Source organism: Giraffa tippelskirchi, chromosome 13, assembly GCF_054371585.1.
Source record: "Giraffa tippelskirchi isolate mGirTip1 chromosome 13, T2T-mGirTip1v1.2.pri, whole genome shotgun sequence".
Lineage (NCBI taxonomy): Eukaryota > Metazoa > Chordata > Mammalia > Artiodactyla > Giraffidae > Giraffa > Giraffa tippelskirchi.
This window is the reverse complement of record NC_137287.1, coordinates 39,587,031-39,602,942: the sequence shown is the minus strand read 5'-3', so window position 1 is coordinate 39,602,942 and position 15,912 is coordinate 39,587,031. Positions and strand designations below refer to the sequence as shown.

At 42.0% G+C, this 15,912-nt stretch overlaps 1 protein-coding gene across 2 annotated transcripts in view; it reads right to left on the bottom strand.

The window, feature by feature from the left end:
• Positions 1 to 15,912, bottom strand: part of LOC145531810 (ankyrin repeat domain-containing protein 26-like) — a 278,301-nt gene that overhangs the window by 183,313 nt on the left and 79,076 nt on the right. For both annotated transcript variants that reach the window (XM_081555327.1, XM_081555328.1), the window contains exon 2: positions 3,285 to 3,353. The gene's annotated coding sequence lies outside the window, so the exon portion shown is untranslated. The remainder of the gene's footprint in view (positions 1 to 3,284; positions 3,354 to 15,912) is intronic.

Sequence of the window (15,912 nt, the reverse complement as noted above, 5' to 3'; positions counted from 1 at the left end):
TAAATTAATTTAAATACATTAGAAATAGTATCGCCCACCAGTTAAAAGCCTAGGAGGCTAGAATCTGATGAAACTAGCCCTGTGTTACTGGATAAGTTAATTAAAGTTTCAGGCTGTCAGCCCCCTCATTTGTAAAATACTGCATTCTATCCTAGAGACAGTGAAAGGCTTAATGAAATAGTACATGTAAATGAACTAGCAGACACCACACAGTGAGTGCTCAATAAATGTTAAGTGTGATGATAACAATTATGAAGGAAAGGTGATATTAATTTTCAAATGAGTAGGTGTTTGTCGTGTGTACCGATTTACCCATTACTGTCTCTGTGTGTCTATCTCAGGTTTGCAAATAGTGCTTTGAAAACAAATAGGAAATGATCCATTGGATTCATAGCAAGTATTAATATAAACACATGACTCAGTATTTTTTCTGAATGTTCTGCTGACACCAAACATCAGAGAAAGACACAAGGCTGGAATCCAGGAGTGAGTTGCAATTGTATTCTCTACATCAGGCTGAGAACTGGTGGAGGGACTTGCAAAGACAGAAGCCAATAAGCTTATTATATTGCAAACAGAAAAGACAAAGGTTTTTGTAATAAACACAGATTGAAAAGGGAAAGATTAAAAAAAAAAAAAAGAAAAAGAAAAGGGAAGGATTAGAGGATGAGTAACAAAGAAGAGAAGTAATTATCCTGAGTGGGCTAAAGGTGTAAAAGGATTACCACCCACCAGGCCAACTCAAGAGAATGAATCTCACAGCTTTCAGCAGCTGCAAGGCAGGTGATCCTGTAAATATTCACATAATATTTCTAAAATGAAATGCTGCTGTTAGAGAAACAAAAGAATGAAATGGGTTGTGCCATGTAGGTGTATCTGTCAGAAAACCGTCAGAAAAAGTGCTGGAAACCAGGACTCGAACCAGGCAGTCCAATAAAAGGTATTTAAATACAGAGCACTAGTTATAAGGGTGTTGGTAGAACTAAAACAAAACAAATAAAACAGGGGAAGGTGAGAAAACTGCTACCCCTCTAGGGCTAGGGAGGATGGGGGCTGTATCTGAAGCAAAAATAGGAGTCAAATCCACACAAGGGCTCAGACATGGAGAGAGACTGCCTGAAGCAAACACAAATCCTGTCTCTTTCTAGTTCACCAACAATGCCTGCTATTGGGAGAACCTATATAGCACATAGTTAGCAAGGGAGCCTGGGAGAATAGGTATCAAGGCAAGGGCATGGAGTAGATTTGAAAGCAAATGATCAGATGACCAGCACAACAATCAATCACCAAGGACACCTATGAAATAGCGAAAAAGAGACCACTCCTTCCACTTAAAGTTAAAGGGAACCCTCAACTCAAAAGAGATGACATCAACATTAGTTTTCCTGAGTACCATTTGGAAATAAGGTTGGGTTCTGTCCCCCCATCAAAAAGGCACCGTTAATATTGGAAGTCTTCCCACATAATCAGACATCTTTCTGCATGCAAAAGGGTCAGAGGAAATCCATTTTCAGTTGTTAATCTACTCTTGGATTTTATAGCCCTCAAAGAATTCAAGGAAAAAACATAGGGAAATGAGTGCAGGATGGTCATAACTTTAATTTTCCTAAGATATTATAACTTACACAAATACCATCGAGCAATTTCCTAATTTTATAAAATAAGGATATTGTAATAGTAAAAAGACTAAGTCCGGTCCTGGCTGCCCTGTCTTTACTTTCCTCATTTTGTTGCAGCCTCTGAAAAGTGTTCAGATCCTGTACAGAATCACAGAAGGACACACACTACCTTTTCTCAAAGGGAGGTTCCCAAAAGGATCATATTGACTTGTAAAACTGAATGAGCTCTGCAGGGGAAAACACAGAATCCTGGACCAACTAAATGTGTACAAGCTTGGTCAATGTCACCTCTGGGTCCTACTTGCCCTAGGCTGTGAGGATTAGGTTAGACCAGCTCTGCATCCTCAGGGCACACGCAGAGATGGAAGTGCCGACTTGCTCAGCTCAGTCTCACTAAAGTGTGAGAACAGAAACCATAAAACCCAATTCCTGACCCAGTGTGCATGCTCAGGTCTTACCCACCACGTGGGCGGTCAAGGACACCTGAGCACTCAAAACAGCTCCCTAGACCAGTCCCTTAGCCCCTCTCTTGTGCCACCATTTTTCTCTGCTCACATTCACGGAGCAATATATCCTCCAAATTGACCAGAAAAGATCTCATCCACCCATGATGCCCATGAGGGTGGAGCCAGCACCTCACCATTCTTCTTCCCACCAACTAGTTTAATATAAAAATGGGATGGTGTTAAAAGACGGCCTAATAGAAGAATTCATTCTTCTCTTATTAAATTTAATGATTTTATTGACAAACGTCAATCTGTAATTGCAAAGAAAACAAAACATGAAAAGAAAAAGACATAAAGAGTTCTCCCATTATGCTGATGCTGGATTAAATGATCACCAATACTAAATTTCTACAGAAAATTAACAAGATGAGGTGGGATGGGTAGCATGAATATAAACCATTGATAACATGTCCCTCATATAATCACTGCAGCAAACCCAAGTGACCTGAAAAGTCCACTAGAGAATTCTGATCAATAAAGTAAAAGACATGTGGGGGTTTATTTCTCTTTGGTTTCTTAACTAATAGGTAATTTAAATGCAAGTCCTGCTCAGAGCTGCTTCAAAAAAGAAGCCCGTGTGGTCACAGGGTGTCACCGACAGCAAAGGTCCTGCTTTGTTTACACCTAGGGACATGACAGCACCTGCTGGCTTCATCACCCCAGAGAGGTTAAATGATGCTCAATATTGCTTGACCTGAAGAGAGGTTGGTTATCACCCTGAGTAACGAGGCAAAAAATACAATAACAAAGTGATTCTTTGTGAAATTAATGCATCCTTTGATATATCAAGGTACACGCTCAGAGTCCTGTGTCCAGGTACACACAATTTCCTGGCATGAAAGGGCAGAAGGGAGAAATCCTGGGTTGAAGAAAAAAGGCACAATTCACTTCCAACGGTTCCTAGATTGATTTCATCAGCTTCCACTGAGAAGAGCTTTGTAACATTCTTCTGTCACTGTCGGAGCCCTGACCCAAAACTTGAAGTCTAGAAAAGTCACTTTGAGGAACCACACAGCCTTTTTTCGAGGAAGCCACCTGCTTGGTGCACCCAGACAACAGCCTGACACCGTCCACGCTCGCCCAGAGACAGCACAATTGCAAGTGTGAGCCCACCTCCAGGGAAACCAACGTGTAAAGGTTCTTAAAAAGAGCATCTTACCTGATGCGGCTGTGAGCTGGACCATCTGCTATAGGAAGGGACACTGGACGGCTTGCTGGCTGCGGTTCTCTGAAAAGGGAGAAAAGATGTCATGCTGTCACACAGACCGAATACACTTTATATTTCTGTAAGTGAATGGTTTATCCAGGGTCTACAGTTCCCAAAATTAGCATGTCTTAGAGTCTATCCTGAATATTCGTTGGAAGGACTGATGCTGAAACTGAAGCTCCAATACTTTGGCCACGTGATGTGAAGAGCTGACTCACTGGAATAGATCCTGATGCTGGGGAGAAGGGAAGGCAGGACCATAAGGGAGGGACAGAGGACGAAATGGTTGGATGGCATCATCGACGTGAGTTTGAGCAAATTCTGGGAGATGGTGAAGGACAGAGAAGCCTGGCATGCTGCAGTCCATGGGTCACAACTGAGTGACGGGACAAGAGCAAAGAGTCTGTCTGAACTAAGTCTGTGCCATTTCTTCCAAAACATAGTCTCCTCAACAACTATAATTACATGGACATTACAGTCAAGATATCTGGATCCAAGTCTCGGTTTGTACCAGCTGTTTAACTTGGTACGAGTTACCCACCTGCTCTCTGTCTCCACTTTCTCTTCTATGAACCCAGAATAATCAATGTTATGCCACAGGCTTCCTGTGGGAGTCACATATGACAATAGTTGTGGAGCGCTTTGTCTAGTAAAGAGCTATGAAAATACGAGGCATCCATTCAACAAGCAGAAGATAAGACTTTGCTATATGTTTCTGTTTGAAGCAAAACTGGTTTACAAACACCCAAGGTAATAAATCAGGTCATGGGACAGTTGGTGATTCTTTTTTAAATAAAAAAAATTTTTAATTGGAAGATAATTGCTTTACAATGTTGTATTCGTTTCTGCTGTACAACAATGTGAATCAGCTATATGTATACATGTACCTCCTCCCTCTTGAGCTTCCCTCACAGCCCTCCATCCCCTCTAGATCATCACAGAGCACTGAGCTGAGCTCCCTGTGCTATACAGCAGCTTCCCAGAGGCCAGTGTATTCATGACAATTCTACTCTCTCAATTCAGGTGGCCTTGTTATAAAAAGATCCTTTATCTTACAAGATGAACACACCATTGCTGGTCAACCTGGGCTCACAAAAAAGACCCAAGCTCACCATAGAGGAGCTCACCCAAAAACCATTCTCATCACCACTTCCTTTGCTTACTTCTACCATGGAGGCTAGAAAAGCTACAAGCTCACTCTGAGTACTTCCTCTCATCAATACTGGCCCATGAGATGTGACTATGATTCTGCTATGGGTGGGGGGTGATATGGGAGTTCTGGGAAACCCTTTGCTTTTCTGACAAAAGGGGAAAGATAAGACTTACACTTTCTCCATCACTCTTCTTTCTCTCTACACACAGATATGCTACATGGGAGCTGCAGCAACCATTTTGTAACCAAGAAGAAAAGGCTGAACTGCTATCTTTGATCTTGTTCAGCAGCTGAACCATGACTTATGGCTACTGTGCTGTACTCAGTCGCCTGGTTGTGGCCTTCTTTGTGACCCAACGGACTGTAGCCCTCCAGGCTCCTCTGTCCATGGAACTGTCCAGGCAAGGGTACTGGAGTGGACTGCCGTTTTCTTCTCCATTCTGGGTAGTACTTTTGCCTAAACCCTCCTTGTGTTATTGGCAATAATCATGCTTGTCTGCTAACTGCAAGGTGTAATGCAAAGCTCTACTAGCTCATTCAGATGAAGAGTCAAATTACAAGATTTTAATTCTTCAGAAGTTTGTGGATGTTTCAGGTACAGAGAACACACAGACAGAGGCATGAAGATGTGGAAGTGATCGATAAACTTGAAAAACGATCAGTAGATCAATATGGTAAGGCCAACTCCTGCTTCCCCATTTCTGTACTCCATCTGCTCTTCAGGACCGCTGTGGGATCCTGGGCCAATCTTTGCTGATTACGACGGCTTCCCTGCCTCTCTGCAATGGTAAGCCTGGAGTGCTGGATGCTGCTGTGTCCTGCCTGCTCTGATCAGCTTCCCTCTGCATCTGCCTCCCTGTGGGAGGAGGGCTGGGACCAGTTTTCAGGCCCTTCCAGTCTCTCCTGGCCCAGTGAGGTTCATGAGATCAGACCCAAGAGTAAGTGTGAGAGAAGCATCTCTGTTCTCAACTTAGATGGAAGGAGAAACTCAAGGAGGAGCTAGAAGTTAAACCAAAAGCTTCATTGTATTTCCTCAGGGAGAAGTAACAGGAATGATCTTACCACTGAAGGACCATGTGTATTCTCTGATGCTCACTTTCCTAATTGTGAAATAAGGTCTCCATGCTGTCTTCCCATCTAGCCCCAAATCCACTCAATTCAATGATTCTAATATATTCACATTTAGAGTATATAAATCATTACCTATTATAGTGGCAACACTGACTTTTCATGAAAAGATCTGATTGTTTTCAACGCCATTTTGTTAAACTTCTTAAATCTCAGCTAACTAGATAAGGTTCATAATCTAAAATAACTTTTTGCCTGGATACTTTAACAGAGTTCGTCTTCTCTACACTTTTAGGAACAGGCTGTCAGCTCCTTTTCCAGCCTAACAGTTTGGGCTTCAGTGAAGTCTCTTTATGTCTCTTTAAATGATAGATTTTAGAATTAAGCATGAGACTAATTTTGGAGGCATCATGTCTTGAGAACACAACTCATCATTGTTTAAAGTCACAACGTGGGTTTCTAAAATTGTAACAATGAATTTTATATTTGTTATCAAAAAATCAATCTTTGAATTTTTTGATTGAGATGTAATTGACACATAACATTGTGTAAGTTTAAGGTCTATAGTATGTTGATTTGATACATTTATATACTGCAATATGATGACACCTGTAGTGTAACACCTCTGTCAGATCACACAGTTACCATTTCTTTTTTGTTAGAACAATTAAGATCTAGTCTATCAGCAACTTTGAAGTTTATTACAAAGTGTTATTGACTGTGATGACTAAGCTGGGCATTAGATATCTGAAACTTATTTTATCTACTAGTTGCAACTTTGTATCCTTAAATAATGCCTTCCTCCCCCCAGCTCTTGCTAACCACCATTCTCCTCTCTGTTACTATGATCTTGAGTTTTTAAAATATTTATTTGGCTGTACTGGGTCCCAGTTACAAAACATGGGATCTTTGATCCTTGTCGCAACATGCAGGATTTTTAGTTGTGGCATGCAAACTTCTAGTTGGGGCATATCGGATCTAGTTCCCCAACCAGGGATTGAACCTGGCCTCCTACATTGGGAGCACAGAGTCCTAGCCACTGGACCACCCGGGAAGTCCCTACCTTAACTGTTCTAGATTTCCATGTATAAATGATATCAGACAGTATTTGTCTGTCTCCTTCTGACTTATTTCACTTAGTATAATGTCTTCCAAGTTCAACCATGTTCTCACAAATGGCAGGCTTTCCTTTCTGGTGGTTGAATAGTATTCTGTTGTGTATACATCTTTTATATCGTAAGTGTCAATGAACACTTACTAGGTTGCTCCCATATCTTGGCTCTTGTGAATAAACATGCCTTAAACTGGACATGGAACAACAGACTGGTTCCAAATAGGAAAAGGAGTACGTCAAGGCTGTATATTGTCACCCTGCTTATTTAACTTATATGCAGAGTACATCATGAGAAACGCTGGGCTGCAAGAAACACAAGCTGGAATCAAGATTGCCAGGAGAAATATCAATAACCTCAGATATGCGGATGACACCACCCTTATGGCAGAAAGTGAAGAAGAACTAAACAGCCTCTTGATGAAGGTGAAAGAGGAGAGTGAAAAAGTTGGCTTAAAGCTCAACGTTCAGAAAACTAAGATCATGGCATCTGGTCCCATCACTCCATGGGAAATAGATGGGGAAACAGTGGAAACAGTGTCAGACTTTATTTTTTTTGGGGCTCCAGAATCACTGCTGATGGTGACTGCAGCCATGAAATTAAAAGACGTTTACTCCTTGGAAGGAAGGTTATGGCCAACCTAGATAGCATATTTAAAAGCAGAGACATTACTTCGCCAATGAAAGTCCGTCTAGTCAAGGCTATGGTTTTTCCATTGGTCATGTATGGATGTGAGAGTTGGACGGTGAAGAAAGCTGAGTGCCGAAGAATTGATGCTTTTGAACTGTGGTGTTGGAGAAGACTCTTGAGAGTCCCTTGGACTGCAAGGAGATCCAATCAATCCATCCTAAAAGAGATCAATCCTGGGTGTTCATTGGAAGGTCTGATGTTGAAACTGAAACTCCAATACTTTGGCCACCTCATGCGAAGGGTTGACTCATTGGAAAAGACCCTAATGCTGGGTAGGATTGGGGGCGGGAGGAGAACGGGACGACAGAGGATGAGATGGTTGGATGGCATCACCGACTCAGTGGACATGGGTTTGGGTAGACTCCGGGAGTTGGTGATGGACAGAGAGGCCTGGCGTGCTGCAATTCATGGGGTCGCAAAGAGTCGGACACGACTGAGCGACTGAACTGAACTGAACTAAGCTTGAGAGCACAGACATCTAGTCAATATCCTGTTTTCATTCTCTTTGTATACACACCCAGCAGTGGGATTGCTGGATCATACAGTTGTTCTAGCTTTAATCTTGTAAGTAACTCCCATACTCTTTTCTGTACTAGCTACATCAATTTATCTTCCTACCAATAGTGTAGGAAGATTTCCTTTTCTCTACATTTTTGTCAGCACTTATCTCTTATCTTCTTGAAATCTTCAGTTTTTAGAAATAAAATTTAACTTGTGATAATCAAAGCCAAACTATAAGCAGTGACATTCAAAATATATTTTTAAGAAAAGTGTAATGAGTGACCTGCAGCATATGACTCAGATTCTTAAGGAACCTTGAAGCAAAAAGGGCAGAAGGTGGGCACTTGTGGAGTTGAATGCAATAGGAAATGGACTTCTGTCTCCTCTGGGTAGGTATCACAATACTTCCACGCCCACGCTATGCTTTTCTCTAAAGGTCACACTGCAGATCAGCACTGACGCAAATATGATTAACTTTATATGGATAATTGCGGTCTTGTGATTTACATGCTTCAAGTCCTTCCAGTGCTAAGATGCTCAGAATAAATGTAAAAGGCAAGAGAGACAACAAAGCACCCGGGCAACATTAAGTACAAATGTAAAAGTCATAACAACAGTCGGGGCTTCCCTGATGGTCCAGGGGTAAAGAATCTGTCTCCCATTGCAGCGGGTGTGAGTTTTGATCCCTAGTCAGAAAACTTAATATTCCACACGCCTCGGAGAAACTCAGCCTGCAAGCCACAACTAGAGAAGCCTGAGCACCTGGCACAGACCAAAAAAAAAAAATTATAACATTGATAATCACAAAATAGCTTCTGATGGATGTGGCTGTAGTTGAAAATCAGTCTCATAGCAAAAAACATGAAACCTGGTTGGATTTCCTTCATGTGCTTTTAAATAAAGCAGCCATAATGTGTGGTTTGGATTTCAGCTTAGACAAAAATAAACTCACCTGACAAACCAGGTAACCAACTGTTCATACCCTCACCCCGCTCCCGTTAGAGTCCTGAGCAACCAGTGGTTAATCAAAGGGCAGTCCCAGATTAGAATAAAGAGCCTTGTTGGTTTCAATGCAAATTCTCTGATCCAGGGAATTCACAAGTCTCTGAGAGTGGGATCCAGCAATTTGCATTTTTAAGAGGCTCTTCAATGGATTCACATTAGATTTTACAAGCAAAAAAAAAGAAGGCAGAATAATCCTAGCATACCCTTCTCCTGCTGCAGGCATCCACTGAAAGACAAGAATCGGGAAGAGTAGAGGCAAGAAGACCCAAGGATATTATTGAGCAGTTTTCTCTCAACAGATAAAACGAACTCTCAGACTCCAGCGAAATATTTCTGGAAACTGTGGGCAGACGTTGGGGGGAAAAAGAATCTACTTTTTAATCTACAGATATGGATTAAACTTTGAACCACCAAACATTGAATTAAATGGGTAGGCAAGGGTTTCAGTTTGGATATCCACTCCCACCCCACACACTGTGCCCTTGGAAAACCTTTCCTAAATACCAAGAATAGACTCTGCCCTTTGGATATGTTTCTGACCTACTCCTTATCAAAACTCTCATCGCTGTATCTTGTAATTGCCTTCTCAATGCAGCTTTCTCTTCCCTGCTTGTCCAGTGGCTAAGACTTCATGCTCCAATGCAAGGGGCCTGGGTTCAACTCCTGGTCAGGGAACTAGATCCCACATTCTACAACTAAAGATCCCACATGCCCCAACTAAGATCCAGTGCAGCCAAATGAATGAATAAGTAAGTATTTAAATACAGCTTCCTCTTATAGATTGTACATCCCACAAGGTTAAAGGGATGGGCAGGGGGAGTAAGTTGGGGCTGGATCTTATTTACTTACCTAACCAGGAATGCCTGTACCTAGAAAATAATAAGTGCTCAGTAAACATGAAGTCGGACACAACTGAAGCGACTTAGCAGTAGTAGCAGTAGCAGCAGTAAACATGAAGTCAAACTTAACCCTATCACCAGTATGGAGACCCTGGTGATGAAAGTGACATTTTTAAGGGCAAATATCTGTAAAAATTGGTATGATTCAGGGCTCCCCTGGTGGTCCAGTGGCTGAGACTCCATGCTTCTAATGTGGGGAGCTGTGGTGGGGGGAGGGGAGGGGAGGGAGGCTTTGATCCCTGGTCAGGGAACTAGATCCCGCATGCCACAACTACAGATCCTGCAATGAAACCCAGTGCAGCCAAATAAATATATTTAAAATAAAAAAAAAAATAGGTAGGATTCAAGAGCCCCAGTGGTACTTGAACTTCTTAAAAGCATACCACTGTCATCCTAGACTTCAAGATATTAGGATGGAGAATTGTCTTAATATGGTTTCATAGAAAACACCCCTCAAGCAACTAGGGCAAAAGCAATAAGGAGAATGGTAGACCCCACTTTGAACTTGAGAATCTTGGGTGCAGGTTGATCCACATGAAAAGTCTCAGGAACGCATACTGTGGGCACACTTGGAGAATTAGATGGCCTGTCGAAGCAGGCTGAAGTCAGAAGTCCAGAAGACATTGAGACTCACATATTTATCCTTTTTTATATCTTTTCTTTCTCCCTTCCCCAGGCTGGTGAGGCTCACGGGAATGTAGGTTACTCACATCACAGAGGTATTCAGGAGGAAAAGAATGTAGAACATTTTAGTGACAAAAGCATCAGACGATGCTACTAAGAGGCTTCCTTTTTAACAGTGTTCTATTAAACCAAGCAAAGGGAATGCTGTGCAGAAACCTGGACCACAGACCAAGTTCGAGGGCAGCTCATAATTGAGGAAAGCTGCCAGATGCCACAACAAGAGAGCCAGCCAGCCAGCCAGCCACGTTTCTCCATCTTACAACTGTCCTCCAAGGCTAACTGCCCATCACCAGAAGACAAGGAACCTGGGGAACATGAACGTTTTCCAGTAGCTGGAGTATTCCTGCTTTAAGCCTTGAGTCTCTATGAAGCATGAAAAAATGAAAAACCAACAAATAGTGTTGGAAGATGCCAACTGGATGTGTGAATTTAACATCTTAACACAAAAAGTCATTGACAAACAGGATCCAGGAATCCACGTGGGTTACTCAGACAGACTGAACTCTAGATAACAGACAAAACTTCTGGGATTTTCATTTTGGATGGAAAAACAGTGTTTCCAGCTCATGCAAGAAACAAGACCGAAAAACCAAATAACTTAGACAGTAGTAACGTTTTTAATAAGCAAGGTATAGAAAGCTGACTCAAAAAGCCAGCTTTTTCTTCCAGAGCAAGAAACTTTGTAAAGTACAAATGGCAAAGCCTCTACCCAGACACGCCTTAACAAGTAGCGACTGAAAAAAAAAAACAATTCACAAAAGCAGGCAAGCCAAGAAAAGAGAATTGATTTTTGTTTTGTTTTTTACAGCTGTGTTCCAGTAACATTTTTAAAATTTATTTACTTTTAATTGAAAGATAATTGCTTTACAATATTGGTTTGATTTCTGTCATAACATCAACATGAATTAACCATAGGTGTATATATGTCCCCTCCTTCTTGAATCTCCCTCCCGCCTCCCACTCTTTCCCTTCCCTCTAGGTTATTACAGGCCCCAATTTGAGTTCCCTGAGTCATAGAGCAAGCTTCCATTGGCTATCTATTTTACATATGCAGTATATAATGAGAATGATTTAAAAGAAAAAAAAAATGTATGAAGTGAAGCCCTGAAATCTCTTTAACAATTTTGCTATTGAAAAGGCCACATAGTTTCCTCATTACAGTTGCGATGTTCTAGAATACACGTTCCAATATGTCCTGCTACACTGGCTCATCATTTACTAAACGCCTATACAGTCAGTGTCCGTGTGGTAGTTAAGAGACAGTCTCTAAACAACTTGTTCTTTATAAACACAATCACAAACTGATCACCCTCACTTTAACAAGGAAGTGTTGGGCTCAAACATGGAATCACAGAACTCTGCTGCAGAGCATCAGTGCATTCCTAACGCTGCAGAGTATCCTGAGTTGGGTAAAGGATGCTACCTGAGAGTTGACCTAAATCTTTCCAGTTTGAATAAACCTCTGATCATTAAGATATATGACAAGCAGCCCCCAGATTCTCCATTTCATCTTAGTGCCAATCATCCTTTGAAATTCTTTTTTCCCTTAAAATGATCGATTTTCTTTAACATTTCTCTGTGTGCCCTCTACCCAGGCTTTCAGTCATGTCATTGTCCTCCTTGGCCACCCCCAGCACCTCCAAACTCCTCCTTCCGAAGCTGTGAAACCTGAAATTGGATGAGTTACTATTCCTTGGGTCCTCATTCCATGACAACATGCAAAATAAAATAAATCTAAGCTAGCCTCCCTGTCTTCTCTGGTGGTTCAGACAGTAAAGAATCTGCCTGCAATTCAGGAGATGTGGGTTTGATCTCTGGGTTGGGAAGATTACCTGGAGAAGGGCATGGAAACCCACTCCAGTATTCTTGCCTGGAGAATTCATTCTATGGACAGAGGAGCCTGCCGGGCTACAATCTATGGGGTCTCAAATAGTCAGACACGACTGAGCAACTAACACACAAGGTAGCTTCAGTGCAAAAACTGAGAGAAAATCTCAATACAATTAAGCACTAAAGATGGATTTAGTAACTGTATTCAATAGGCTTTGCCTCTTAGTTTTATTTACTTTTGAGGAATGGAAGGGAAATAGCTGAATCTGGTTTAAAGAGACCTAGCCAGATCTTTGCGTTTGCTTATAGAAAGTAGATGTAAAAATAATGCAGATTCCATCATTCTCTAAGATTTAAGAAACCATGTGATTTCCTGAAGTCAAAATGATGCTCCCAGGATTTCCATTTGTTCATCCTCCCTACCCCCACTCACCTATATACTTTAACTTGACAAGCAGTTTTTTGCACACCTAGTATATGCAGAGCACTCTGTTAGCAACAAGGCTGACAAAGATGGAGGAGATTCTCCCCAGTGATGCTTTTCTTCTTCCTAATCCAGCCCAGCCCCAAAGGACCAGACGAAGCCCACACGCTGTCATTCTGTATCCCATCCCCCCACTACAATTTCTTTATAGCTCTGATCATGATCTGAAATTATCTGCTCATGTACTTGTTTGGTTCTACATTATTCATGTCCTTCACTAGAAAGCAAGTACCAGGAAAAGAGGGTTCTTGTCTTTACCCCACGTTCCTTTTTGTCTGTTTTGAAATCAGTTAATCGTTGATTTACTTGGCTGTGTTGGGTCTAGCTGTGGCACACGGGATCTTTGGTGGCAGCACGAGCTCTCTGGTCATGGCATGTGGGCTCCGTCGCTGTGCTGCACAGGCTTAGCTGGCCTACAGCATGCGGAATCCTAGCTCCCCGACCAGAGATCAATCCCACATCCTCTGCATTGGAAGGCGGATTCATAACCACTGGACCTCCAGGGAAGTCCTGTCTTTTCCCAGCTTTCCTTTCTTAACCATCATTATTACTCTCAGGCATACAGCAGTATCTCAGTCAATACGAGCTGAAATTGTGAATGGAGAGACTCACGTCTTACCCTCAAAGAGTGAGGGAGATGAACAAATCCAAAACTCAGCTACAGGAGGAGGGGTTGCTCCTTTAGCTTGTGTGCCCTGCATGTGGGAACCATTCACAATGTAAAAAATTCATTTGCTCGTCTACTGCTCCCTGGTGGCTCAGATGGCAAAGAACCCACTTGCAATGCGGGAGACCTGGGCTTGATCCCTGCATTGGGAAGATCCCCTGCAGAAGGTCATGGCATCCCACTCTAGTATTCTTGCCTGGAGAATCCCCATGGACAGAGGAGCCTGGCGGCTGTAGTCTATGGGGTTGCAAAGAGTTAGACACGACTGAACGACTAAGTACAATAGCTTTTCCGGCAGAAATAGTGAAGTGTCTTACTGAACAAATTGAGGACAATTTCCCAACAAGTGGAAGTAAAATATCTTAGGAATTTTATTTATTTTAGGTACTTAATTCTCAGCTACAAAAAGGCACCCTGTAGGTTACAATGGTCTCCTATTGGCAAGTCCCTAGCCTTGGGTTTTGAGTCCCAGGCTGGAGGCAGGGACTGAGGATGGAGAGGTTTTTTCACCAACAGATGCTGCTTTAAGTGACCAGAGTGTGGTCTCCAGGCTCCAGATGGCCTCAGATGACCCCTGGGTCCTGGTAGCCACACTATTTTGAAGCTCCCTCCACAATGTAGCAGGGCTGGTGTGTTTAACACACGGACGAGATGAGGGTGGGCACCCACCAGGTTAGGTTCTAACCCGGCTGCTTGCTCACTCTTGGATCACACACCTTTCTATAGAGAGTAAGTGGTGTTGGGAAAACGGGACAGTTACATGTAAAAGAATAAAATCAGAATATTTACTCACACCATTTATGAAAACAAACACTAAATGGATTAAAGACCAAAGTCTAACTCCAGATACTCTAAAACTTCTAGAGGAAAACATAGGCACAACACTCTTTGATGTAAATTGCAGCAATATATTTTGGATCTGTTTCCTAAAGCTAAGGAAAGAAAGCAAAAATAAACAAAAGAGACTGATCAAACTTAAAAGCTTTTAATGGCAAAGGAAAGCACTGACAAAATGAAAAGACAATCTACTGAATAGGAGAAAATAACTGCAAACAATGTGACTGGTAAGGAACCACGAACTTCCAGATGCTCAAGCTGGATTCAGAAAAGGCAGAGGAACCAGATATCAAATTGCCAACATCCACTGGATCATTGAAAAAGCAAGAGAGTTCCAGAAAAACATCTACTTCTGCTTTATTGACTATGCCAAAACGTTTGTGTGGACCACAACAAACTCTGGAAAATTCTGAAAGAGATGGGAATACCAGACCACCTGACCTGTCTCTTGAGAAACCTGTATGCAGGTCATGGAGCAAGAGTTAGAACTGGACATGGAACAACAGACTGGTTCCAAATAGGAAAAGGAGTACGTCAAGGCTGTATATTGTCACCCTGCTTATTTAACTTATATGCAGAGTACATCATGAGAAACGCTGGGCTGCAAGAAACACAAGCTGGAATCAAGATTGCCAGGAGAAATATCAATAACCTCAGATATGCAGATGACACCACCCTTATGGCAGAAAGTGAAGAAGAACTAAAGAGCCTCTTGATGAAACTCAGCATTTGGAAAACTAAGATCATGATATCTGGTCCCATCAGTTCATGGCAAATAGATGGGGAAACAGTAGCTGACTTTATTTTTTTGGGCTCCAAAATCACTGCAGATGGTGACTGCAGCCATGGAATTAAAAGATGCATGCTCTTTGGAAGAAAAGTTATGACCAACTTAGACAGCATATTAAAAAGCAGAGACATTACTTTGCCAACAAAGGTCTGTCTAGTCAAAGCTATGGTTTTTCCAGTAGTCATGTATGGATGTGAGAGTTGGACTATAAAGAAAGGTGAGCACCGAAGAATTGATGCTTTTGAACTGTGCTGTTGGAAAAGACTCTTGAGAGTCCCTTGGACTGTAAGGAGATCCAACCAGTCCATCCTAAAGGAAATCAGTCATGAATATTAATTACAAGGACTGATACTGAAGCTGAAACTCCAATACTTTGGCCACCTGATGCAAAGAACTGACTCACTGGAAAAGACCCTGATGCTGGGAAAGATTGAAGGCAGGAGGAGAAGAGGACGACAGAGGATGAGATGGTTGGATGGCATCACTGACTCGATGGACATGAGTTTAAGTAGCATCTGGGAGTTAGTGATGGACAGGGAGGCCTGGTGGGCTGCAGTTCCTGGGGTCGCAAAGAGTCAGACATGACTGAGCGACTGAACTGGACTGAACTGAGCTGACTGGTAAGGGGTTAATATGCAAAATACATAAACAGCTCATACAACTCAACATAGACAAGACATATATCCCAATTTAAAAAAGGAAGAAGATGTAAATAGACATTTTCCCAAAGAAGACATGTATATGGTCAACAGAGACATGAAAAGATGCTCAACATCGATAATCATCAGAGAAATGCAATTAAAACCACAATGAACCATCACCTCACACCTGTCAGAACAGCCATCATCAAAAATAACACA